Here is a 27,602-nt window from a genome sequence, read left to right as displayed (position 1 = left end):
ACCACCTCAAAGATTTGGCCATCCATATGAGACTTACAAGGCAATATAGAAGCTTAATTTTGAAAGACAAAAGACTACATTTTCAGGAATGTCTCTTTTCTCAATATCCCCTTGTTTAGAGCTTTAGCTTACAATTCATGATTCATGCAAACCTTCAGCAGTAAAGAATAAGATCATTCCCATACATATTTTTGCATAATTCTAACCTTATCATTTCTTAAATGTAGGGTGAAATATCTTAAAAGATGTGTACATCTCTGCAACCACCACATTAAGGTGCACAGGGGGCTAGCACAGAATACCCAGGGGAAACTTGACCCTCCCTTTGGTCTTTCACATTTTCCACTACTGACCTCAAATACCTGTGACATCACCACTCACTCAGCCAGCTAGATCTCCACATTGTCCATGTGGACATTCCTCCCTCTCACAGGTTTGAAAAAGTAGATTAACATCGCAGTGATAGTTACTGTGGCTTACTGCCATCCAGGATCCAAATACTGCTTTCACCAGGAACGCCCAGAGCTACAGACTAGTATAAGCCATCCCAGATAACATCCTGGTAATTGGGGATGTTAAACTATGATTGACCAATCAGGTAATGCAGATAATGCGGCCTAGCAGGCCGTTCCTGAGTCTCTTTTTATGAGTAAGAGATCAACTGGGTACTGCCACTATTTTCTTTTGGTTTTGTGCATGTAACTGTGTGTGGCACCTCCATAATCAAATGTATTTTAATCAACACCAGGACAGAAGTAAAATGTAGCACAGAAGTTTCAGATCTTATCCAGATGCAGATAATTGATCTTGTTTTCATTAGCCCTGGGTAACAGATGATTGTTGCCCTATCTTTCAGGATATAAAATGAGTGCAGTAAAAAGTGTAGCAGAAATCATGGGGGTTGGTAGTCATTTTTTCTGATAAAGTTACTATTAATGTAATTTATCGCCCACCTGGCCAAGCCCAGTCATTTGTCAATGACCTAGCTCAACTCCTCACTACCAGCATCAAACCTACTTCCAAGGTTATTGTCTTAGGTGACCTTAACTTGGGTATGAATGACTCATCCGTTTTTAAACTAGGGTGGCTGGTAGGTCTTGACTTTACAAGCTATCAATAGCATATACAAAGCAACATGATCAAGGCCATTATGCCACAAGAAAACTGTTTCAATTTACTTCAACTGAAGACGTTTAAGATTATTTATCCAAAAATATAATTGCATTCGTATGTCGTAAAGTTTAAAAAAGACATTTTACAGGCTCCATGTAGCCCCCTTTAGCCCCACAGGTGATGCTGTCTGCCCTATTCCTTGGGGTTGGGGGGGGGGGTACACCGGTAACTAGGCTTAAAGCATGTAATCTGCACTGTAGATGATACGCCACCACTAGTGCCTCATATGTCTATTTTTTGTGGCACCATTTTGATAGGTTGTCACACCACTTTGAAAAACTGTTATTCTTGTTCCCCCTTATTTGTGATATAGGGTGATGCCTGGAAGGGCTTGAAGTGCCAATATAGATTTATGTACTTGTGTCGGGGCATGATCATTTCTTCTCCTTTGTTAGGTGCAGTACATAGTATGGGACTGGACTATTGCCCTCATCTGACGCAATTGGGATGTGATAAATGCTGCTCCTTCCAGGGCAGACACCAGCATCAACCATCACTCCTGATAGGTAGTAGGGTGAACTCCCTGAGCTGGACAGTTTCCACCAGTGCCTCATGGAGGGACAGTGGTATAGCGATTCTGTTACAGGGGATGGAACTGACCAGCCCATTCCGAGACACGATTGTGAAGGAGTGCACACTATCCATCTGCCCACCCATGCTTTTCAGGTATGGATTCATTTAGAACATGCTAATTTTGGGCTTTCTTACATAATTGGAATTATCCGTTCGTCATTTCATGTCCCTACAGTACTCTTAGGATAGGTTGGTGTCCAGAGTGATTAGTCTGCAGAGAGCAGGTAAGCTGTTCGAGATTGACCTGCGGACTGAGATATCTGTAATATTTAAGAGTCCATAATACCTGACACACACCCTTTGTTTATCTATAGGCTTGGTCAAACGACTACTTCATACCAAATTTAATCAAGTGGGCTACTGGGATCGCCACTTATGGCCTGGCTACTACATAAGGTAAGGAGCGCAGCAGTACATATTGTGACTATCTAAATAACCGCAGATGTATTGATCCGTCCTATTAGAAAATAGATGCTACACGGTTGTCCTTTTTTAACATGTACATACATATCTGTTCCCTTTTGTAGACACATAATACATTTGGTTGTATTTGAAAATGGGTTACTTCCTGATGAAGACTGCAACTGATTGGAACCACAGTTAAGGTTCAAGAGCCAGTCGAAACACTCAGTGTCGACTTTCTATGCAACTACAACGACACTGCAAATAACATATATATAGGAAAAAGTACCTACACGGTTGTAAATGTCTCTGTAATAAACCATGGCTTCTGTTCACATATCACATATATATGTTGGATCTATGATAGATTTAGGTCTCATGTTGGAAGTATTGGTTCTTGTGTCGGAAAATCAAATTAGTTGTCAATGTTGGTCTCAGAAATATGTGTATACGTCTAAATGGAGTCTGTGAAATGTGTATATGAGAATGTTTTTGTAAATTTTATGATATATGAATGCAATTATATTTTTGGATACATAATCTTAAACCCCTTCAGTTGAAATAGATTGAAACAGTTTTTTCGTGTGGCATAATGGCCTTGATAATGTTGCTTTGTATATGAATGACTGATCAGACAATGATGCCCTCTCTCTTGACAACTCCTTAGCCACTCAGGGTTTTACCCAACACATCGCCAGCCCAACACTGTGTCTAGGAAGATCATTAGGCTGGCTCGTAGACTTAAACTGCAACGTAGCCAATGTAGCAATCTCCCCTAATTTCTGGTCCGACCACCACACCATCACCTTAATGGTACCCATGTCCTCATCCCAGATACCTAGCTCCCTCCTCCTCCCCCCCAGCTATCTCTAGATGTTCTCGTAACCTCACCAAGGAAAAGCTCCTCCCGATCCTCTCCACCGACATCTCTCTCAGCAGAGCGGCCTTGCCTGGTCAGCACTTACAATTTAGCCATCCTATCAGACATAGATGCCATTGCCCCCCTCGAGGCCACGGAAAACCAAACCACCCTCACACCTGAACTCGTGGAGCATACCAACAGGGTAATTCATAGAATTTCGCAGAAAAGTGTCGCAAGCGGCTGGCACAGAGTGTCCGCGTGCGATTGACTGCGCCAGGCACGTGCGCTAAAACCGATTTCCGCGCACAGCGTATTCATGGATTTTAGGCTCCCAAACCAGCCGTGGCGCAGAGTATCGCAGCGACCCTGCAGCAGCGCCAGTAACGCCCCCAAGAACGCCCTCGCGCAAGGAAAAGCCATCAAAATCGCTAAATCATCGCAAAGGGCTGCGCTAACCCTGGACCAGTTTACAGGGCTGCCAAACAAGGAACGCAAAGCGGGTAACGTGCATATCAGGGGTACGCGTGAAGTTATACACGCGATTAGCCAGGGTACGTGTATTACAGGGGTATGCGGGAAGTTTAACACGCGATTGGCCAGGGTACGTGTATTACAGGGGTACGCGGGAAGTGTAACACGCGATTAGCCAGGGTACGTGTATTACAGGGGTACGCGGGAAGTTAAACACGCGATTGGCCAGGGTACGTGTATTACAGGGGTATGCGGGAAGTTTAACACGCGATTAGCCAGGGTACGTGTATTACAGGGGTACGCAGGAAGTTTAACACGCGATTGGCCAGGGTACGTGTATTACAGGGGTATGCGGGAAGTTTAACATGCGATTAGCCAGGGTACGTGTATTACAGGGGTACGCGGGAAGTTTAACACGCGATTAGCCAGGGTACGTGTATTACAGGGGTACGCGGGAAGTTTAACACGCGATTGGCCAGGGTACGTGTATTACAGGGGTATGCGGGAAGTTTAACATGCGATTAGCCAGGGTACGTGTATTACAGGGGTACGCGGGAAGTTTAACACGCGATTAGCCAGGGTACGTGTATTACAGGGGTACGCGGGAAGTTTAACACGCGATTGGCCAGGGTACGTGTATTACAGGGGTATGCGGGAAGTTTTACATGCGATCAGCCAGGGTACGTGTATTACAGGGGTACGCGGGAAGTTTAACACGAGATTGGCCAGGGTACGTGTATTACAGGGGTAGGCGGGAAGTTTCACACGCGATTAGCCAGGGCACGTGTATCATACGGGTACGCGGGAATTATCACATGCGATTTGGCTGTGTACGTGTATTACAGGGGTACACGGGAAGTTTTACACGCGATTCGGCTGGGTACGTGTATTACAGGGATGCGATTTGGCCAGGTACGTGTATTACAGGGGTGCGCAGGAATTATCACACGCGATTTGGCTGGGTACGTGTATTACAGGGGTGCGTGGGAATCATCACACGCGATTTGGCTGGGTACGTGTATTACAGGGGTGCGTGGGAAGTCACACGCGATTAGGCTGGGTGGGTCCTCACAGGTGTTCCCTGTACACCCTCCACGGCCCCTGCAGGCAGCCTACAAAACAGGGGACTACCCTGCACACCTGCTCATGTCCCCCTGCACCCCCACCCCCCAGCAGTGCAGGGGCAGCCTCCACCAGGCCCCCACTCATGTCACCCACCACCCCCACACCCCAGCAGTGCAGGGGCAGCCTCCACCAGGCCCCCACCCATGTCTACCACCACCCCCAACCCCCAGCAGTGCAGGGGCAGCCTCCACCAGGCCCCCACCCATGTCTCCCACCACCCCCACCCCCCCGCCACCAGGGGCACCCTCCACCAGGCCCCCACCCATGTCTCCCACCACCCCCAACCCCCAGCAGTGCACGGGCAGCCTCCACCAGGCCCCCACCCATGTCTCCCACCACCCCCACCCCCCCGCCACCAGGGGCAGCCTCCACCAGGCCCCCACCCATGTCTCCCACCACCACCACCCCCCCGCCACCAGGGGCACCCTCCACCAGGCCCCCACTCATGTCTCCCACCACCCCCACCAGTGCAGGGGCACCCTCCACCAGGCCCCCACCCATGCCTCCCACCACCCCCAACCCCCACCAGTGCAGGGGCACCCTCCACCAGGCCCCCACCCATGTCTCCCAACACCCCCACCCACCAGCACTGTGGGGCACGTGGCCAGCAGGCAGTCAGGCAGCAGCAGATGGCAGGTGGGAGCGTGCTCAGGGCTCTGGGGGGCAGTAATTTGGCCTCCTGGCCAGGAGCGTGGTCTCTCGTGTGTGAACGCGTGGACAGCCTGATAGGGAGTGAAATCCCACACGTCAGCAAAGGCCCTTAGCGCGTAAACCCGTCAACAGCATATGCGCGCCTATAGTCACCTGCACGTGCAGGAAATTGTTGCGTGACACGTCCCAGTGTCAAAGCGTGTGATTGGTGAAAATGGATCTACACGTAGAAGTGACAAAGCGTGTGATTGGTGAAAATGGATCTACACGCAGAAGTGACAAAGCGTGTGATTGGTGAAAATGGATCTACACGCAGAAGTGACAAAGCGTGTGATTGGTGAAAATGTATCTACATGCAGGAGTGACAAAGCGTGTGATTGGTGAACGTACACGCCGCGTAAGTGACGCTGTACGTGTGGGCCTGTATATAAGGTACATGTAGAACACCATTTCCTTGTACGTGCTTTTCGTGGAGAGCGAGTGGGTGAATTCTGTACTTCTTGTCGTTTCACACGCGATTTACTTCACGGCGTTTCCAGTTCGTATTCCCTGTTACCTCTGACAGCTTTTTCTCTTTTTTCTCTTTTACTGGTTTACCTGGGCCTGTTCCCTCAAACAGTGTACCCTTCTACTGTTGTCCTGTCTTCTCAGACAGCGTACACATCTTCTTTTGGCGGGGGTTTAGCCAGCCAAACGCGCTCATTTTTCACGCTCTTTTACCTGGCAGACGGTGAGTCACGCACTGTAAGAGGATTCAATTCAGCACTACAGCCAAGTTAACGCCTAGTCTAGAATACTGAATGAAAACCCTTATTGATATATCTTTAGGTCCAGTTCATGCGTCCTGGATGACTACCCTTGTATAACACCCCTCTCTTGGAATCCCCCTGACCCCACTGAGCCAAGAAGTAATTCTGTTTTGCAAGTTTAAAAGGTTTATTTGATAAATTAAAATATATATCACACTTTTTAATAAATTAATAATTGAATATCACACTTAATCTGATATGGTAAATATTAACAATGGAGAATCTGGCACTAGCACACTTCTTATAATCACTAATGAGTTGATATGAAATGGATAAGGTAGCACACTGGTAAATAGGAACAAAAGTATAATGTGGTAGAGGTCGCTTTATGTAAGCTCAGGTGGATGCAATATTCAATGAATGCAGTACAGAAAATACGCAATATGATTTCAACCAAACAATGTAATCACTTTTCTCTGGCTACTCCCCTCCTCTTTATGCAATGCAAGGGAATGGGAGGAAAGCACACAGTTCTCAGAAATGCAATCAATGTAATCAGTTCAATCCAGCAAGCTTAAACAGAAGTTTGAAAACACAGGCAAATGCTTTGATAGGTGCTAGCAATGAATGAGAAATATGCTGGAAACGCTCTTAATTCCCTTTTAGAGGTTCAGGATGAGTGGTATCTAGTTAATATTAGTCCAGGCTCACACTAGCAATGATGCAGGGATAGTTAGCAGGTTAAACGAATTTCTGGCCAATGGAAAGCAAACAGCAGCAGTTTTTACATGTGAAGAAATTGCAAATCGCGGTAAAATTCGCGGATGCGCCGAGCGCTATTACAAAGGAACCGCAAGGACTATCTCTACCGTTTTGGGGTCCTAGAAAAGCCTGGGATCTCAGCTTCCAAATGAAAGTTATTGCAAGTCTCTAGCCCAAACGGTTGCGGAGATATGAGTAATTTAGTAAAGGTCGTTTTTGGTTTTGTAAATTTTAAACGCACACTTTTTCAAAATGACAAGTGACAAATTTTTGCAGCTAGAATGACAGGTGACAGCTAGGAGGCAGTTCTACTTAGGTTAAATAGATTGAATTAGATGAATTTAAACTAAGAGATGTGTTCTGAGTTTTGCTAAGTACTCACAAGAGATTTTGAACAGGAAAGCGACTTGGTCACGGACTTCAGTCTGGTCAGGTCTTTCCGGGTTCTGCTCACAGCGCCTGGCCTCTGGAACTGCTCACAGGGGTCTGGTCTCTGCTAGGCACCGGTTCTTTGGGTCTCTCTGCTCTGGATAGATTGAAGTCTCTAGTTTGGCTTTCTGGAGTTTGATGGAGGTAAGTATGGATTTTTCCGGCAGAGCTTTCAGCGGCAGATGAAAAATGAATGTCCCTATCTGTCCTGTCTGTCTGCTTTTATGTGTTTAGAATGTGGGTGTGTTCTAGCATCACTGACCCTACCTCTCTCTCAGCTTCTAATTGGTCAAACTTCCATTTCTTACTTGATTGGGGGAATGAAATGAAGTGTCATCAGGATGAGGTCTGTTTATGATACAGAGAACCCACCCCTGTCAACTTTACACACAATCTATATCTACCTAAAAACATATTTGCACAGGTACACATTTGTTTAAAATTACATATACATGGTGTGGCTGAATTTAGCCATGTCTATGTCCAAATCTGCTCATTCTCGGAGCTTGCATTCAAAGAGTGTACATAATTGACTTTTTAACTGCTTTTCCAATTTCCGACATGGACCCAACTTTACATACATGTGTGCAGGGGGTAGGGACATTAACTGATGAAGTTTCAGATTTTTAACATGCACACATTTAGAGTAATATCCACTTTTCCGCTAAAACCCCCCTGAACATACCACCGGTTCCTACCACGTCTTAAACTGTGGGCAGAAAAATCACAAGAATTATGGTATCATTTATAAAATTTTCACATGTCCGCTCTATGAGTTATTCATCTTTTTAAAGTTATGTTCTGGCTCCAAAGGGGTGTGGTTTACCCTCAGCACAAGGTTGAATTTCTGGTTCTTTCCAGTTCTGCCAAGCCAGCTTGCTCTCACAGGCAGTGCTCCTCCCAGCTCCTGCCAAGAGGAAGCTACAATTTACGACTGCGGTAATAAAAACCTTTGCCTGAGTGAAGAGGGCTTTGTTCACCCTCTTGCAGAGCACAGATAATTCAATTATCAGATAGATGGCATATCCTTAGCCTGGGCAGCAAAAGGAAGGTTGGCCTGGGAACACAGTGGTGACTCAAGTTTCACTGCTGATGGGATCCGTTGCTAGGCAAAATCAAGTTCCTTAAGCCAGACCTTCAGCTAACTTTTTGTTGCTTTTAAAATAACTTGTAATTTTACACATGCAGCTAGAATGCTGATTCTAAGTGCAAAACTATGACATTTCAACAGTTACAAAGGCATGTGACACCAAACATAGGTCACTCATTTAATTTAACATTTTCGATTTTGGTGGTTTTAAATCCAGTTGCAGTTAGGCTTAAGCTGCTGACTCCATAGCATTTTTGTTATAAGCATTGTTTTTGGGCTCTTCATTTCCCAGATTTTGTAGGCACACAAAACTCCATTCTGCCAAATGTCTGCTGGTGTTCAGTGAATATTTTGCACATGTTGCAAGGTTTGAAATAGGCATTTTGCTTGCCTTCAGAAAAACACACAGAGTGGTTTTAAAACGCCGGCTTTTGGATAGTGGTGAGTACTGGTACTGCACTCATTTTTGGGATTTAAGAAATGAATTCCCCACACTTCTAGGTTGCATTTGGCAATCAGCATTGCCATTCCCAATGGTTTCAGACTACTGTGCGGGTAGTCCAATGGTGGTTTTAAAGCGCTTTGAAGCTAACCGGCGCTACTGTTTTTCCTTTGGCAACCCATTTCCCTCATGGCAACCCGGCCTTTCATTCTCGCACTGGTGGGTGGCAAGTGAGGCAACCATTTTGGTGGGCGCACAAACTGCGCAGCTTTCCTGGATTTCGGCGCACATGTGGGTTTTCCGCCATCTTGAATTTCCTAAGCCCACAGCACCAAATGTTGTAGCAGGATAGCTTAAACGTGGGTCAGGACACCCAACAAGTCCCCCCCACGCGACTGCACTTTGAATTTGAGTCGATGGGGAGTCGCGTGCACAAGGGTTTTGACCCATGCACCGGTCTGTCCGCATAATCTTCTTCCTCTTCTGTAGATGGCACAGTTCAGCATCTTCTTCTCCATCCGGTACTGATCGATCGGTTCTCCTCGCCGGTCCTGATGGGAGTATTGGGCGGTCCACTGGGCCCATTGGATCTCCGTTCCCGGTCTCCGAATCGTCCTTCTTGGTCATCCTTCATGGTTTCATCTCTCCTAGGATGATAAAGCAAAAGCGGCAATATCTACTCATAGGCGATTTTTTCCACCACTGTTGAGATAGTGGGGCAGCATATGCATTTTATCATAACAAAACATTACATTCTTATTTTAATAAAAACAGTATGACTAAGAGACAGTTTCATGCAAATCACAATATTTTAGAGACTAGATGTGGTATGTTTTATGGTTGGAACTGAATTAGTCTGAGACAGTGCCTGCTAGGATTCCAGAGGATTCCTCCAGTTGTTGCAGAGTGTGCCTGGGATGGCAACATTTCAACTGGTTTATGTGGACCCACTTGTCTTCCCCCTCTGCCGAACCGCCTTTGGGGATGCGGATCTTGTAGGCCACAGGGGAGATCTTATCGACGATCTCAAAGGGTCCCTTCCATGTAGGCAAAAATTTGCGCTGCTTGGCCTGGTTCCTTTGGAAGTTGTATAGATAGACCCGGTCTCCCACCTGATATTCCTTCCTGGAAGTTTTCAGGTCATAATGGGTCTTCATGCTATCAGCCGATCTTTCTAGATTCCGCTGAGCATAAGCAAAAGCATGTTGAAGGTGTTTCCTTAAATTCTCTACATACTCATGAGTAGTGGAGGCATTTATCAGTGTCTGCTCTTGGGTCCTATAGAGCAAATGCTGAGGAAGCACCATCTTGCGCCCAGTCATCAACTCAAATGGTGACATTTTGGTTGCAGATGAAGGGGTAGATCTGATGGCCATTAGGACCAGAGGTAATCGGATATCCCAACTTGGCCCAGAATCTGCCACAAACTTCTTTAATATGCTCACAATTGTCCGGTTATATCTCTCTACTGCCCCAGAAGAAGCTGGCCGGTAAGCAATATGCAGCTTTCTCTTGACCCCCAGTATCTCCCACATCTTTGTCATTACTTCACTGGTGAAGTGGCTACCTCTGTCTGACTCAATCCTTTGAGGTAGACCAAAACGGGAAAAGATGTGGTTAATCATCAAGGCAGCTGCAGTTTCTGCCTTGCAATTTGGGGCTGGGAGACATTCCACCCACTTGGTAAACAAGCATGTCACCGTCAACATGTACTTATTCCCCCTAGCCGAGCGAATCACAGGGCCTACAAAGTCGATTTGTAAATCTGACCATGGCAGTGTCATTCCCCTCTTTTGTAAAGGCGCCCGGTGTGTGAGGGATGATGGCTGAAATTGTGCACACACAAGGCAACCCTTCAGGTACTGGTCGAGGTCCTGCCCCATGTGTGGCCAGTATGCAACCTCTCTTAAGATTTCCAATGTTGTGTGAAACCCCCTGTGACCGGCAGTGGCCGCATCATGGGCGTGACTTAACATCAGGCTTCGGAATGAGGTAGGAACCACCCACTGATCGTGGCCAGCTTTGGATTTCCTTACCAACAAACCGTCTTGGATTCTGAACATTTTTGGACATTTCATCAACACTCTTAGGTCCTCTTTCCCAGTGTAATCGGTATCCGTCAGGGGAAAGTTCTCAGGGTCCTCAAGGTGCTGGTAAAATTTACCAATTATTGGATCCCCCTTCTGAGCGGTAATCAAATCAGCATCAGGGGTCTCCTTACTCCATTGTGCAATTGAAAGGTCGTTGTGAGCATTTGTCTGGGACCTAGTGATTGCAGTGACCTGGATTTCCCCCAACAGGGACTCAATCTCAATTAGATCCCCTTGGATGGCCCCGGTTTTGGCCAGCTGATCAGCTAAGTCATTTCCAGTTTTGTCTGGTCCCTCTACTTTGGAATGACCCTTGATCTTTTTCCAATAGATGGTCATCTCATTCGAGTTGACCAGATCATCAATGTTTTGGATCAACTTCCCATGTTTCAAGGGTTTGTTGTTAGCACATAACATGCCTCTGGTTTTCCAATTAACCAGGTGCTTCACGAACCCGTTCCGTACATAATCCGAATCTGTGATTATGACCAGTTCGCGGAGTTGATGCTGGACAGCAGTGAGGATGGCCTGATGCACAGCCATCAATTCTGCCACCTGACTACTTCGGGGACCAATTTTGTATCCAGCGGAGGGTTCTGGGGACTCATTCACCCATGCATTCCCTACGCCGGCCACCAGTTCTTTCTCCCCGTTGTTGTCAACATGGTAAGAGCATCCATCCACATACACAGTGGGCATTCCCTCACACTTGTCTTCTTCAAAGACTTTGTGTGGGGAATTAAGGTATGCCTCCATGTTGTCCTTTATTTTTAGACTTTCGTCCTCGAGACAGTTTTCTCTGGCACAATCATGCAAGTCAGCCAGACCTTGCGCGAGGGGACTCTTCTTGTTTTGGCCATATCTGACCTCCACAGGAAAGCCTTGCATTGACAGAATCCAGGAAGTAATTCGGGAATTACTCACATTTCCGGCCCGGATTCTGTCACTTTGGAGATATTGCAGAGGCTGGTGTGGAGTCTCCACTATGATGTGTTCCCCCTGGATAAACGGGCGGTAATTCTTCAATGCCCACACCGTTGCCAGGAGTGCCTTCTCACAATCGTTGAATTTTTCCTCCACAGAGGATAAAGTTTTGCTCGCATAGGAGATTACTTTATTGATCTTGTCATGCTTTTGATATAATACTGCCATCAAGCACGTATTAGAGAACCCCGTCTCCAGGAAGAACTCCTTGTTTCTGACAGGGTAAGCTAGGCAAGGCGCTTGTGAGAGGCTTCTTTTGAGTTGTTTTACTGCCTCGGCTTGTTCTGGACCCCATTCCCACTTGACCCCCCCCTTCAGGAGATGAATCAGGGGTTTGGTGATCTCTGCGTAGCCCTCAATGAACTTTCTGCTGTAATTAGTCAGTCCAAGGAGGCTCCTTAGTTCCCGCAGAGTTGTGGGGTCTTTCAGTTTCTGAAGTGCTTCCACTTTCTTTTCCTGGGGACAGAGACCCTGAGGAGTAATCTCATGCCCCAAGAAATTAACACGGGTTCTACACCACTGTGCTTTCTGAAAGGAAAGTTTTGCTCCGGCGGCCCTCAACTGTGTCAGAACATAACGGATCTCTGCTATGTGTTCCTCCACAGATGAACTTTTGATGAGGACATCATCTACATAAGCCAGGTTACCCCTCGTACCCAGGTCGGGCATGGCCTTATGTAGGAAAATATTGAACTCATTACCGGAGTTAAGGTATCCGAAGGGAGTCCGGGTCCATGTGTACTGCTGGCCCCCAAAGGTAAAAGCCAGTTTGTATTGGTCCTCCCTACTGACAGGCACGGTCCAGTATCCATTGGTCAGGTCTATTGCAGTGAATACCTGTGACCCCTGGATCTGGGCCAGCCCTTGGTCAATGTAGGGCAGAGGCCATCGGGAAGTATGGACCCGTTTGTTGAGCTCCCTGAGGTCGGCACAGAGTCTCCACTGGCCGTTTGGCTTCAATATTCCCAGCACCGGATTATTGAAAGTGCTGTGGACGGGACGGATTATTCCCCGGGACTCAAGGTTCTTAATTATTTCAGTAAGGGACTCCATTGATGCGAGAGGCAAGCGATATTGCTTCACAAACACAGGAGTCATGCCAGGGTCCGTGGGGATTGTTGTGGTGTGGATGTCGGTGCGACCACAGTCATATGAGTCTACCGCGAAGAGATCTTGGAAATCCAAGAAAACTTGTTTCAACTTTTGCTTTTGTTCCAGAGTCACACAGGCATCAGCTAGGTTGACTCTCTCTTCCACCATCTGCCTGAAGCCTGGAAAGACTTCTGGTTTGGCTATCTCCGCGGCCTCCTCCAGCTGGGTGGAGAAGTCCCTGGTCAGAGTGCTGATTTGGACCGGAGGCTTCAGGTGGGAAAGGCAGCCCTCATGGACCTGGAAAATCACCTCATCCCTCCTGAAGTCACAGGTCACATCTTCCTTACCATAGGGGCAGGAAGTGTACACCAGGAAGTTCCCCCCATGCCGGGTAAAAATCCTGTCTGGTGTTGCGTTGTCATCACTGTCACTGTCAAAACAGTCCTTGGGGATGGGTCCTAACAGTTCATTTACAAGATCAATGGAGAAATGTCGGTCATCAACCGCCATTCCAATAATGGTGCCTGCGGCTAGAGTAATACTCTTTAAGTCGCTGTTATCCACCTCTATTAGAATGGGGTCATGTTCTATGTTGACTAATGGAGTCGGGTTTACCCCCAACCCTTGCTGTTGGAGAGAAGCATTTAGATGTATGTAAGCATCAGGGTTTTTCAACTCTTGTCCCCTTTTAACTTTCACTTCCAGGGAGAATTGTCGGGTCCTTTCTGGGATGGTGACTTCCTCTTTAACCTGAATTTCAACTGCATAAGGTAGCAATTGAGCTGACCTAAATGCTTTTTCTGGATCATCAAAGCCCATGGGATTATCCGCTAATCGGGACCAAGCTTTGAAGTTTATTAGGTCCAAACTAATGGCAAAGCGATTGAGAATGTCACTGCCTAAGTAAAAGGCGGCAGGGACGTCTCGCACGACCCAACAATTATGGACTATGCTCTTGTTGCCAATGGAGATTTTGAGCATACACCTGCTTGGCAGGAGATGTTTGGAATTAGGTACTTCCAGGTCCATTTCCCATTTGTCTATCAGTTTGAAGGTGGGAATGGCTGGTTCTTTTGGGAGTTGGCGAAACATGGCTTCGCTGATGAAGCTCTTACCGTTGTTCACACACACTCGAGCGAGAACAGAGTCCTTCCCATCATTTAACTGAACAGGGATGAACAACTGCTCTCCAATTTGCTGAATATCAGCCAGGCTCTGAGCTGATTTCACATCTTTCTGGACTATAGGAGTGGGAGTTTCAGATTGTGGATTGGTATAGAATTTCAGAGTGTTTCCTTCCAGCGTGGAGTACCACTTTAGACTGGAAGGAAGGTTGATTTTCAGAAATAGAGAGGACCCCCCATCACCAGTCTGTTGTCCTACTGCTATTACTGTCACGTCTGGAATTTGGCTATTCTGGAAGTGAAATTCTACTTGGTCAGATTTTTGTTCAACCATGTGGCATGTGCCGTTTAAACTAACATGGTTGGCACTCTGTTTTAATTTTATTGGTCGGCTAGTCTGGGTCCAGAGGACCTTGTTTACGCAATCTATTAGGGGTGACAACCTTCTCAGGAGGTCATTCCCTAGTAAACAAGGGGTGCCCTCTGGGGTCACAACTATGACCGGGTGTTTCAACTTGTGTCGCCCGATCTTAATGTCCAAGTCTGCCGTCCCCTCGACGGGAATTTCCTTCCCGTCAAAGTTCTGCAGTTGTCCAGGAAGAGAGGTGAGAGGAATTTGGTAATTCTCTCCCCTTCCTGCATTCAGTTCGTCAAAGGCCCTTCTGGACAGAAGGGTAGCTTGAGATCCAGTGTCCACCAGTGCTGAGATTGTACCCTGCCCCTGTACTTGTACCGGGGCATAATATCTTCCCTCCTTCTCCTCAAGGGGGCACAGATAATGTACATTTTTGGACAACTGGTGGGCTAATTTTCTGGTTTTGGACATCGCTAGCGAGGAGATTTGGGCAGAATTCTGTGGAGAGTCTTGGGAATCTGAAAGAAAAAATTTGCAACTGGAGATCAGAGCCATTGTGGGTTCCCCTGGCTCCGTTTCTGGGCCGCCCCCCCTTTTTTGGAGGCAGTCGCCAGGATGGGTTTGAACCAGGGGATTTTCTTGCTGTTGGTTCTGGGATGAGATGGTGGGCGGCGGTAGCTCAGTCTCCACATCTCCCCAGTCTGGATTTGCATCCCTAGGGACCCATTTTTCTTTGGGAGGAGTTCCCCCCTCTCTGAAGGAGAAGATCCTTTTCCCAGGATCCTCTGAGGATCCCTCTCCCTCAAATTGGAAGATCTGTACCTCCTCCTCAAACTGAGTCTGTTTGGGTCTTTTGTTTCTCCTACCCCCCCTCTGCTCCTTAGGAGGCAGACTTTCAGGGGCAAGAGATTTTGTTTCCGGTTCCTGGGTTTCTAGGGGCTGTTTACAAGTGAGGAAGGAAGCTTCCTCCAAGGCTTTACACCCCCCTTCCCCTTGTGCCTCCTCCCTGGGAACCGGTGAGTTATCGGGGTGCTGCCCCCGTCATTGTTCTGGAGCACCAGGTCCAGAGTTGGGTGCGTTCTGCGCCGGCATGCTGATCTGAGGGTTCTGCTGAGCCCTCAGTATGTCACCCATATCCCGCGCCATGTTTTGAACCTGGCGCTCTAACTGGGAAACCCGCTCAGGCTGATACGGGGCCCTGTTTTCTCCCCTGGGCTGATCCCGGGAAGGGTAGCTATCCCTCCTCTGGTAATACCCCGGGTTGGGAAGATTTGGGTACCCCTCCACCCTTGGCCTCCCCTCTCCCGGATTCAGTGGTCTGGGCTCAGGGAATTGGGGAAAGAAGGATGGATGGTTTTGGGGCTGAAAGTCGGGTGGATATCTGGGGAAAAAGTTCTGCCCAGGGTTTGGTAAATTTCTGCCCTCCTGTGGGAAGTTTGGAGGGAAGTTCCCTGGGTTAGGTGCTTGTCTGGATCCCCCCCCTTGGGCTGGAGGAGTCCACACATAACCCAGGATGGGTCTGTTACCTTTGTAGCGAGGACTTACATAGTCAGGAGAGCGAGGGACCCCATTTGTGGGGCTGCCTCCCTGGCTCCCTGTCTGTGACTGGCCCGAGGACCTTCTGGGCCTAGCATTATTAGGTGCAGGTAGGTTTTTAGGCCCCCCCATCTCCAGATCCAAAACGGGGGTGACCTTTACCTCTGCCACCTTGACAGCAGCAGGGGTGCTGTTGGCTTTGGGGTTTTTCTGGGCATTGCTTTTATTTTCTATGGGCTTCTGCACCTCATAGATCCGGGTAGCCTGTTCAATGACCCAGTCTAAAGATCTTTTCTCATGAAAATCTCTCACGAGCTGGGTCATTATATATTTGGGCAAGGCATGGAAAAATGTATTGACAAACTCTCTACTATCTGTGCGCACCCTTCTGGTGGTTTGCGCAAACGCACGCTTTAACTCCTGCACAAATTCTCGTGGGGCCTGATCCTCCCCACATTGCAAATTGTAGGCCGCCTTGCGAGCCTCTTGAGGATTTCTGTGAACAGAAAAATGTTTCAGGATGGCCGCCTTATATGTGGACCATCTTAAATGATTTTGGTCCTCCAGCCCCGCAAAGAAACTGGAGTATTCCGGGGAGAATGTCCACTTTACATATTGAATACAGCTTTGGCTGTCCTTCAAATGGAAAGTCTCCATCATTTGTTCAAACAACTCTAAGTGCTCCCAAACAGAATACTTAGCGTTCTTATGGTAAGGCGTGATGACGCTCCTGATCGCCTTAATCTGCTTGAAGGGGTCCTTAAGCAAGGCCCTTTTTGCCTTATTGGCCTTTTTGGTTCGGGTAACCCTTGTCCATTCTTCCTCGGACTCAGAGGCACTGCTCCCAGAGGTTCCCGTCTGTTCTTCCAGGTTTTCCCGGATTCTGCGAGCCTGGGAATGGCTGGCAGACTGTGGGGACCTGGTCTCCTGTGTCCTGCGCAGTTCAGAGGAGTCTTCAGATTCCTCCTTGCTGCCAGGATTTGATGGGTACCCCCTCCACTGACCTAACTGGGCAGAGGTTTTCAGGATGCCCTTAATGGGCCTACTCTCCTGGGGTTCCCCACTGAACTGTATTGTACTTGGGTGCCCATACCCGGATGCCCACCCCTCCATTCCTGGATGGTACTGGCCTATGAGCCCCATGCTTCTGGCTGGATAGTAATCTGCCATCCCTGTGGCCCTGTGCTCATGTGCGCCAGGGGACATGGGGATGGTAGAGTCCAGGGACTGGGGGAGATGAAGGCCCCTGGTGTTAGGGCTCCTGCGGTTATGGTCAGGAATCTCTCTTTCCCAGCGGACCTCATCTCTATCCGCCCCTGCTCCCTGCTGCAATGCAAGAGCCTGCATTTGTGCTTTCAGTTCCTCTGTTAAGGCCTTACTCGACTCTATCAGTTTCTCCTGCATCGCTACCTGTTGCTGGAGCCTATCATTGTGTTGACAGAGGGCCTCATTCTCCCTCTGTGCTTCCTGGTTGGTCCTGGAGAACTGGGCCAGTCTTTGCTGCAGGAGGTTTACCTCCTGGGCAATGTCCCTATTGGCCTGCTCCTTTCTTGCTAGAGCATCTTCCACCCTTCTGGTGTGCTCTACCAAGTTCTGGTTTTCTTTTTGGAGATCACCCAGCCCCTGGTGGGCCAGGTGATTTTCTTCCATTTTTCTTTTTAAATGGCAGACTTCCTGGCCTAAGGCGTCTCTTTCCTGACTAAGAGCCTGCATTTGTGCCGCCAGGTCGTCCCTTTGCCTTTGGAAGGCACCAGCTTTCTGGCGCTCCTGATCAAACTCTGCCTGGGTATCCAGGTCTTTCAGAATCAGTTTATTGCTCTCCTCCTTCACTCTATCTAGGTGGCCTTGCAGGGTGACTACCTGCTCAGCACATGCCCTATTGAAGTCTAGCTGTTGCTCCAGCTTTTTCTGGCTTTGCAGTAGGGAGTCCAAACCTTCTTGGTGTTCCTTCTGCAAGGCCAGAAATCTGGTATCCTGTTCTGACTTTTCCTTTTGCAGCACATCCATATCCTCCTTTATTTTAGTGATGTACTGTCTGGTCTCATTTTCTGACTCCTGGCTTCTGTGCAGCCTTTGCTCAGAAGAGTCCAGATCAGATTGGGCCTTCTCTAACGCCATCTGTTGCCTTTTTGCCAGATCATGGCCTTCAGCACATTTATTCTGTATGGCTCCCATGTATAAATATAAATATGCCGCTATCCTAACAATCTTGTCGTGCTCATCTTTGGCCTTAGGAGCCATATATAGTTCACTCAGGGCCACGTGTAATGGACCCTGATCTCTATATATATCTGACCCTGTTTCCGTGACCTGTTGCCTGATGGCCTGCAACCAGACTGTTTGGTCCTGGTGAGTCCACTCACCTCTCACAAATAACTTATGTAAGAAGTGCTCTCTGGCTATTTTCATATCTACCAAGGTCGTCATTCTAGAGATTGGTCTCTGTCCTGACTTACAGAAGTTAGTATTTTAGTTTTGCAGAACAGAACTTTTCTTGGAGTGTCCCTTTTGAGGAATGCTTCACAGCGTAATGCAGCGTGGTGATCCGACTGGATGTATGTATCCCGTCAGTTAGCACACTGTATTAAGCTGCACAAGTGGTATTCTAACCCAGAATCCCGGATACGAGCCCCCACTTTGTAAGAGGATTCAATTCAGCACTACAGCCAAGTTAACGCCTAGTCTAGAATACTGAATGAAAACCCTTATTGATATATCTTTAGGTCCAGTTCATGCGTCCTGGATGACTACCCTTGTATAACACCCCTCTCTTGGAATCCCCCTGACCCCACTGAGCCAAGAAGTAATTCTGTTTTGCAAGTTTAAAAGGTTTATTTGATAAATTAAAATATATATCACACTTTTTAATAAATTAATAATTGAATATCACACTTAATCTGATATGGTAAATATTAACAATGGAGAATCTGGCACTAGCACACTTCTTATAATCACTAATGAGTTGATATGAAATGGATAAGGTAGCACACTGGTAAATAGGAACAAAAGTATAATGTGGTAGAGGTCGCTTTATGTAAGCTCAGGTGGATGCAATATTCAATGAATGCAGTACAGAAAATACGCAATATGATTTCAACCAAACAATGTAATCACTTTTCTCTGGCTACTCCCCTCCTCTTTATGCAATGCAAGGGAATGGGAGGAAAGCACACAGTTCTCAGAAATGCAATCAATGTAATCAGTTCAATCCAGCAAGCTTAAACAGAAGTTTGAAAACACAGGCAAATGCTTTGATAGGTGCTAGCAATGAATGAGAAATATGCTGGAAACGCTCTTAATTCCCTTTTAGAGGTTCAGGATGAGTGGTATCTAGTTAATATTAGTCCAGGCTCACACTAGCAATGATGCAGGGATAGTTAGCAGGTTAAACGAATTTCTGGCCAATGGAAAGCAAACAGCAGCAGTTTTTACATGTGAAGAAATTGCAAATCGCGGTAAAATTCGCGGATGCGCCGAGCGCTATTACAAAGGAACCGCAAGGACTATCTCTACCGTTTTGGGGTCCTAGAAAAGCCTGGGATCTCAGCTTCCAAATGAAAGTTATTGCAAGTCTCTAGCCCAAACGGTTGCGGAGATATGAGTAATTTAGTAAAGGTCGTTTTTGGTTTTGTAAATTTTAAACGCACACTTTTTCAAAATGACAAGTGACAAATTTTTGCAGCTAGAATGACAGGTGACAGCTAGGAGGCAGTTCTACTTAGGTTAAATAGATTGAATTAGATGAATTTAAACTAAGAGATGTGTTCTGAGTTTTGCTAAGTACTCACAAGAGATTTTGAACAGGAAAGCGACTTGGTCACGGACTTCAGTCTGGTCAGGTCTTTCCGGGTTCTGCTCACAGCGCCTGGCCTCTGGAACTGCTCACAGGGGTCTGGTCTCTGCTAGGCACCGGTTCTTTGGGTCTCTCTGCTCTGGATAGATTGAAGTCTCTAGTTTGGCTTTCTGGAGTTTGATGGAGGTAAGTATGGATTTTTCCGGCAGAGCTTTCAGCGGCAGATGAAAAATGAATGTCCCTATCTGTCCTGTCTGTCTGCTTTTATGTGTTTAGAATGTGGGTGTGTTCTAGCATCACTGACCCTACCTCTCTCTCAGCTTCTAATTGGTCAAACTTCCATTTCTTACTTGATTGGGGGAATGAAATGAAGTGTCATCAGGATGAGGTCTGTTTATGATACAGAGAACCCACCCCTGTCAACTTTACACACAATCTATATCTGACCTAAAAACATATTTGCACAGGTACACATTTGTTTAAAATTACATATACATGGTGTGGCTGAATTTAGCCATGTCTATGTCCAAATCTGCTCATTCTCGGAGCTTGCATTCAAAGAGTGTACATAATTGACTTTTTAACTGCTTTTCCAATTTCCGACATGGACCCAACTTTACATACATGTGTGCAGGGGGTAGGGACATTAACTGATGAAGTTTCAGATTTTTAACATGCACACATTTAGAGTAATATCCACTTTTCCGCTAAAACCCCCCTGAACATACCACCGGTTCCTACCACGTCTTAAACTGTGGGCAGAAAAATCACAAGAATTATGGTATCATTTATAAAATTTTCACATGTCCGCTCTATGAGTTATTCATCTTTTTAAAGTTATGTTCTGGCTCCAAAGGGGTGTGGTTTACCCTCAGCACAAGGTTGAATTTCTGGTTCTTTCCAGTTCTGCCAAGCCAGCTTGCTCTCACAGGCAGTGCTCCTCCCAGCTCCTGCCAAGAGGAAGCTACAATTTACGACTGCGGTAATAAAAACCTTTGCCTGAGTGAAGAGGGCTTTGTTCACCCTCTTGCAGAGCACAGATAATTCAATTATCAGATAGATGGCATATCCTTAGCCTGGGCAGCAAAAGGAAGGTTGGCCTGGGAACACAGTGGTGACTCAAGTTTCACTGCTGATGGGATCCGTTGCTAGGCAAAATCAAGTTCCTTAAGCCAGACCTTCAGCTAACTTTTTGTTGCTTTTAAAATAACTTGTAATTTTACACATGCAGCTAGAATGCTGATTCTAAGTGCAAAACTATGACATTTCAACAGTTACAAAGGCATGTGACACCAAACATAGGTCACTCATTTAATTTAACATTTTCGATTTTGGTGGTTTTAAATCCAGTTGCAGTTAGGCTTAAGCTGCTGACTCCATAGCATTTTTGTTATAAGCATTGTTTTTGGGCTCTTCATTTCCCAGATTTTGTAGGCACACAAAACTCCATTCTGCCAAATGTCTGCTGGTGTTCAGTGAATATTTTGCACATGTTGCAAGGTTTGAAATAGGCATTTTGCTTGCCTTCAGAAAAACACACAGAGTGGTTTTAAAACGCCGGCTTTTGGATAGTGGTGAGTACTGGTACTGCACTCATTTTTGGGATTTAAGAAATGAATTCCCCACACTTCTAGGTTGCATTTGGCAATCAGCATTGCCATTCCCAATGGTTTCAGACTACTGTGCGGGTAGTCCAATGGTGGTTTTAAAGCGCTTTGAAGCTAACCGGCGCTACTGTTTTTCCTTTGGCAACCCATTTCCCTCATGGCAACCCGGCCTTTCATTCTCGCACTGGTGGGTGGCAAGTGAGGCAACCATTTTGGTGGGCGCACAAACTGCGCAGCTTTCCTGGATTTCGGCGCACATGTGGGTTTTCCGCCATCTTGAATTTCCTAAGCCCACAGCACCAAATGTTGTAGCAGGATAGCTTAAACGTGGGTCAGGACACCCAACAGCACGTATCCAACTTCTGTGCTTGCCCCGTGTGTAGCCTACCCCTTCAGAGGTCATTCTAGGCTGCGTGTGACACGCATACGTTCATTCTTGTGTTACTGGGTGCCACAGCGTAGTGCAGGTTTTTCTTTCTGCACACGTGGTCTAGGAGGGGTTGCGTGCACGTCATCTCCCTTTTTTGGGCCTCCTGTGCGTTGCGTGACCCGTCATCTTTCCCCAGGGGTTACAATCAGCCGTGCTAGAGCACTAGGGTACAATTACCATCTGGTACCCAACCCCTTTGACCCCCAATTGCCCAGGACAATTGTCTACAGCCACTCCCATACGCACATTAATATCAGTGCCATGGCTGGGAGGCGAGGATTCCGTAAGGGTGGCAAAGGTGGAAGAGCCACAAGTGGTGGCCGTGGTGGATCCGGTAGGGGACGTGGTCGTAACTTGCAGGGTGAGCCTGTCCCCCCATGTGTGGAGGACCAGTCAAGGGCACCCATCATCCCCCCCTCCCCCCCTCCCCCCCTCCCGTTGAGGCTGAAGTGGCTGACACCATCCATGCTCAGCCCTTGTTGGACCAGCCCATTGTGGCACCAGACCTGGCTGACTCCATGGCTGACTTCCAGGTCAGCAGGGCTACGACACGTGCGCTGGTGCACGTTGATGCCATCATGCCACGTGGATCTGGGGCAGCAAGGTCATCTGCTGCACCAAGGAGGCAGGGCGGAGAGGCTGCAGGGGCAGCTGCGGCTCCATCCACCCCAGCCCTCACACACCCAGCCAGGACAGTGTCGGTCCTAGTCCATGCTGCTGACATTCCCCCTGACACCATCACACTAGAGCCAATGCCTGCACCAACTCCCATGCTGAGTGTGCAATCCCACACTCCTGATACAGAGTCCACCAGGGCTCCTGCCCCTAGTGTCCAGAGCGGCGCAGGACACTCAGGATCACCACCACCTTCCAAGCGGAAGAGGAAGAGTGCTCGTCCGGCACAGGCTGATGCCCCAGACACGGCTACACAGTCCGGCCCGTCCAGGAAGCCCAGCTTCACGGATGACGAACTGAATGCACTTGTCGAGTATGTGTCCGGACATGACAACGAGATGGTCATTGTTGCAGGATCCAAGACCACACCTGCACAACGCCAGGCACACTGGCAGACCGTTGCGGACATCGTAAGTGCCCTTGGAATCGTGAGGCGCACAGCCAATGATTGCTATAAGCGCTGGAATGACCTAAAGCGCAGGGCAAAGAGTAAGCTGGCCTCAAGTCATGCCGCAACTCTAGTGACTGGAGGTGGGTCTCCAGTAGTAGACATGGAACTCACTCCACATGAGTCAGTCGCTGGGACCTACGTCACGGAGGAACAGATCCAAGGCGTGGGAGATCTGGCTGATTACGAGGCATTGTCCGGTGAGTGCACATGCATGTGTGTGTCATCCATGTGCATGGTGTGTGTGTGAGGGCTTCTGTTCGGGTGCCAGGTGAGAGTGTGTGCGCCTGAGTCGTATGGGTCAGCCATGTGCTTCATGCAATCCTTCCTGCGCAGCTGCATTTGGCCATAGCAGTATCCCTTCTGCCAACAGTAGACATCTAGCACAACTGCACGCCAGTTGCCCTTGAAGTGTCACCTTGACACAACATATTTGCTTCTTTTTCACTGTTCATTCAGTCTGTTTGTTTGCATTCCACCACTTTCACTAGGCATGTCGCTGTCCACTAGTCACATGTCTGACATGGGTATGGTAAAGTGGAGTGACTTTGTTACCTGGATATCATTTGTACACACATGTCCCTGTGCAATTTGACCATTTCAGACTGGCAGCTCCAGGTGAAAAATCTGACCTGTTAGAATTAGAAAAGCTATTACATGCGGGAACTGGACTGAATGAATAGGTGCTGCCCTCCTCTCCATCTTCACTCAATAGCAATGGTACATGCCATCTGTGTGATGGCATGTGTGTTTCACCTGCCAATCACAGGCCAATGTGTGATGCCACTGCCAGGCAGCATGCAGAAAATTTGTTCATCTTCCATCTTGGTGTCATCAGTGTGTGCCATTTGCCTGCACTTCATACGCAGTGAGGGTGCATGCATGGGAGGGTTTTAGTCATGTGGGACATGTGTCAATCAAGTACTGGTTCTCTTGCTTCTCAGCCCTCAATGTGTGCCATGGTGCTAATGCCTGTTTCCATTTCTTTGTTTTCATGTCTTTGCAGGGGAAGACGCACCTGATACTGCTGGGGTTGTGGAGATGGTGCAGACCCAGGAGGTGTCCCAGGGCCGACCAACCACCAGTGAGGGACGTGGTGTGGTGGTGGGGGAGAACCCACAAGTGCTGCAGGTCGTGCTCTCAAGGGGTGTCTCTGGCTGCACCTCCCCCGAGCTGTACTCAGGTGTTGATTCGGATTCGACCTACGTGCCGTCGCAGGTGAGTGTTCCAGGGAGGGATTCTGTTCTGTCTCACCCACCTGCACCAGGGTCAGTACCCTCCATGGGGATGTCAGTGTTGGCAGCTACGCCTTCGGTGGTTACGGATGCAGGGTCACACTCCGCGACATCTGATCCTGTTTCTGGGCCAGCAGATCAGAGGGGGAATGCAGTCCTGCAGCCTCAGGCAGTGCCGGCACAGCAAGGCGCAGTTCGCCTTGCCCCAGACAGGTGTGGTGCCCGCCGACGTGGTGGCCGTACGCCACCCGGCAATACCGCATGGGAGCAATCCATTTACGGTATGGCTACCCAACAGGCTGCATCATCCGAGATGATGGCTCAGGCCATGGATAGGGTGGCCACTTCCATTGTCCCCCCAGAAAGGCTGATGGAGCGACTAGAGCAGGCAACCGACTCCATCTGCCAGTCACACAGGGAGGACATGTTGGGGTCCAACAGGGACAGGCGGGCGGCACTGGCGACTCTGCAGGAGGCCATCTCCATTGAGTCCCAGGGCCACAGGGAAGCCCTGAGGCAGGAGCTCCTACACCTCTGGACGACTCTTGTTGAGCTTGAGGCTTCAACACACCAAAGGACAGAACAGCAGCTGGAGCGTCTCACCCGTACGCTCTCAGCTGAGATGCAGGCAACGAGGGCGGAGGTCCGGGCATCCCGTGAGTTGTTGCATGGGGACCTCCGCACACTCATCCTCCAGAACCAGACCTACCACACCCGCATGCTTGCAGCCATGGAGGAGCAGACTAGGGCCTTGCGTGGGCTGCCTCCCATAGTGCAACCACCTCCGGATGCAGCTGCACAGGGTGATAATAGCGACAGCAGTGATACTCCCACAATAGGGTAGCCGTGTGGGCCATGAGCCCATGGAGGTGTTTTATCTTCCCAGGATCCACGCAGGTGGGTTCTGGTGTGCATCCTGTCCTCGGACCTCCTGGGTGGCCTCCCCAACCCCCCCGGGCCCATCAATGGCCATTTTTGATTGTTTCTTATTTTTATTTTTATTTTGATTTCTTTTATTCCCAATTTTTTTGGGACGATCTGTTGGCTTCAATCTGTTGGCTTCGATCTGTTGGCTTCGATCTGTTGGCTCCGATCTGTTGGCTCCGATCTGTTGGCTCCGATCTGTTGGCTCCGATCTGTTGGCTTCCGTGGTTCCTGTGGGCATACGCTGCATTGTGGCTGGGCACATGCAGGCTTGTAATGTATTTGGTTCAGATGCTTGGGTTTGAGTCACACACACCCCTCCTGCTTCCCGTTTCCATGGGCTTGCAAAGGGTGTGCCCAAGTGACAGTGAATTACACAGTGACGTTGGACTCCCATGAGCTGTGTGGCCAGTCTGTAGTCAATACTGTGTATACATTCATAGTGCATATTGCTGTTGTGTTGTACACTGCATGTTGCATTGATGTGTAACTCTTCTTCTGTGTCTACCTCCCAATTTGCAGGTCCCTTCCTCAAGTCCACACAAGGACCTCTAGTCTGGAGATGGGGACCATGTTGGCAGCAGTGCACCTACAACTCTACATGGCGCCAACACTGCACAGTTGGTAGTGGTGGGAGTGCAGGCATTTCCAGGTGGTGAGACTACTAATATGTAACATTTGTGATGTCATGTTAATGGTACTACGTGCTCAAGTATGTTGTTGGTCTGGCATTGCTGTGAGCATATCAGGTGTTGCAGGTTTCTAATAGTGCCACTGTACATAGTGAGAGTGATGTCATGTTGTGGGGATTACTTTGTTTACCTGCAATTAGCATGACATGGCACGGTGTGTCGTGTGGCAGTGCTGGGGTTGGGTTGGCTGACATGGCACTGTCCTCTTGTTGCATTTTGCAAGTGGGTATTCATTTTAGCTGCTTCAATGTGTAACTTCACAAAACTGCATTGGTGGTGTCTGTGTGGGTAGGGATGCACACATTGTGACACTTCCAGGTGAACAATCTCAGGCTGACATGGTATTCCCGGTTCATTCTCCAGACATTCATGATCAGTGTCAGGTTGAGTCATCATTGATTGTCAGATGGAATGTGCCAGGGCAGTGTGCACTCCACAGGGGTGTGATTTCTATGTGAAGTAATTAGCCACTAGCTGTGTACGGGCTGCCTCCCCCGTGCCCTTTCCCCTCCCATGCGCAGCGGCTGTGCATGTGGTTGGGGATGTGGGGCCACCACCATGTCCACGGACAGGCCCCGGCGTGTTGCAACGTTGTGCAGGACACATGCTGCCACTATGATTCTGCACACTACTGGGGGAGCGTATAACAGCTGCCCGCCAGAACGGTCAAGGGAGCGAAAGCGTGACTTTAGCACTCCGAATGTGCGCTCCACTATGCCCCTGGTTGTAATGTGGGCTGTGTTATATCTTACCTGGGGTGGCGTGGTGGGGTTCCGAATTGGCGTCATCATGTGGGGGCTGAGAGGGTAGGCACTGTCCCCTGTGGAGGTGGGGATTGGTATCATTGGTGAGGTTGTGACCTTGCTCAGTATCCAACATGCATGCATGTGCAGTGGCATACATACTCACCAAGCAGCCATGTATCGCCATGCCGCCCAGCTTCTAGGTCCCGGCTTAGGGTGGACATTCGGTAAATGAAGCTGTCGTGGGTGGAGCCGGGATAGTTGGCATATACTGAGGTGATGATTCCCTTGGCATTACATGCTACCTGCACGTTGATGGAATGCCAGTGCTTGCGGTTCCTATAGATGTGCTCAGATGCCCTGGGGGGACGTAGAGCCACATGGGTGCAGTCGATGGCACCTAGCACTTTGGGGAATCGTGCCACTGCGTAAAAATCCAGGGCGGCAGCATGCCTTTCTGCAGGTGTTCTGGGCAGGTATATGTGCCTGCGGACTGATGGGCGTGCAGTCATGATGTTCAAGACCTGGTGTAGGCAGCGTGACTGGGTGGCCTGTGACACCCCACCCACTATGGCACTTGTCCGCTGAAATGATCCAGTGGCTAAGAAGTGCAGTACATTGAGGACCTTCTCCAGGGGGCTGAGTGCTTGGGAGCACAGGGTGGGTGATGTGAGGTCATCCTCCCACTCACTCACCAGGTCCAGTATGATGTGTGGTGGAAACCTGTACCTCCCATACACCTGGTCATCAGGCATCCCGAAAAGGCTGGTTCTGGGTGTGAATATTCTGGCCCTGACTATCCTCCTCCTCCTCCTTTGGTAGCCCACTGCCACTGCTGCTAGGAACGGTATGTTCATCCTGGCGTCTGAGCTTGTTATTGTTAAAGTCCGCAATTTTATGCTTTGCGCGTGTTCTAGGCGAGCGTGTGACCCGCGCACCCCTGGAATCCAGTTCCCAGTCCAATAGCGTGTGGAAATTCACATGCACCACGGGATACAGCGTGTGACCCGCGCACCCCTGGAATCCAGTTCCCAGTACAATAGCGTGTGGAAATTCACACGCACCACGGGATACAGCGTGTGACCCGCGCACCCCTGGAATCCAGTTCCCAGTCCAATAGCGTGTGGAAATTCACACGCACCACG

General features: G+C 48.5%; 1 protein-coding gene across 3 annotated transcripts in view; it reads right to left on the bottom strand.

Moving 5' to 3' along the window:
* COL28A1 (collagen type XXVIII alpha 1 chain) overlaps positions 1 to 27,602 on the bottom strand; it is a 1,696,952-nt gene that overhangs the window by 991,736 nt on the left and 677,614 nt on the right. The gene's annotated exons all lie outside the window — the stretch shown is intronic.

This window comes from Ambystoma mexicanum, chromosome 2q (genome assembly GCF_040938575.1).
Source record: "Ambystoma mexicanum isolate Mex_15411 chromosome 2q, UKY_AmexF1_1, whole genome shotgun sequence".
NCBI lineage: Eukaryota > Metazoa > Chordata > Amphibia > Caudata > Ambystomatidae > Ambystoma > Ambystoma mexicanum.
The sequence above is the reverse complement of the archived record's forward strand: the minus strand, read 5'-3'. Positions and strand labels throughout refer to the sequence as shown.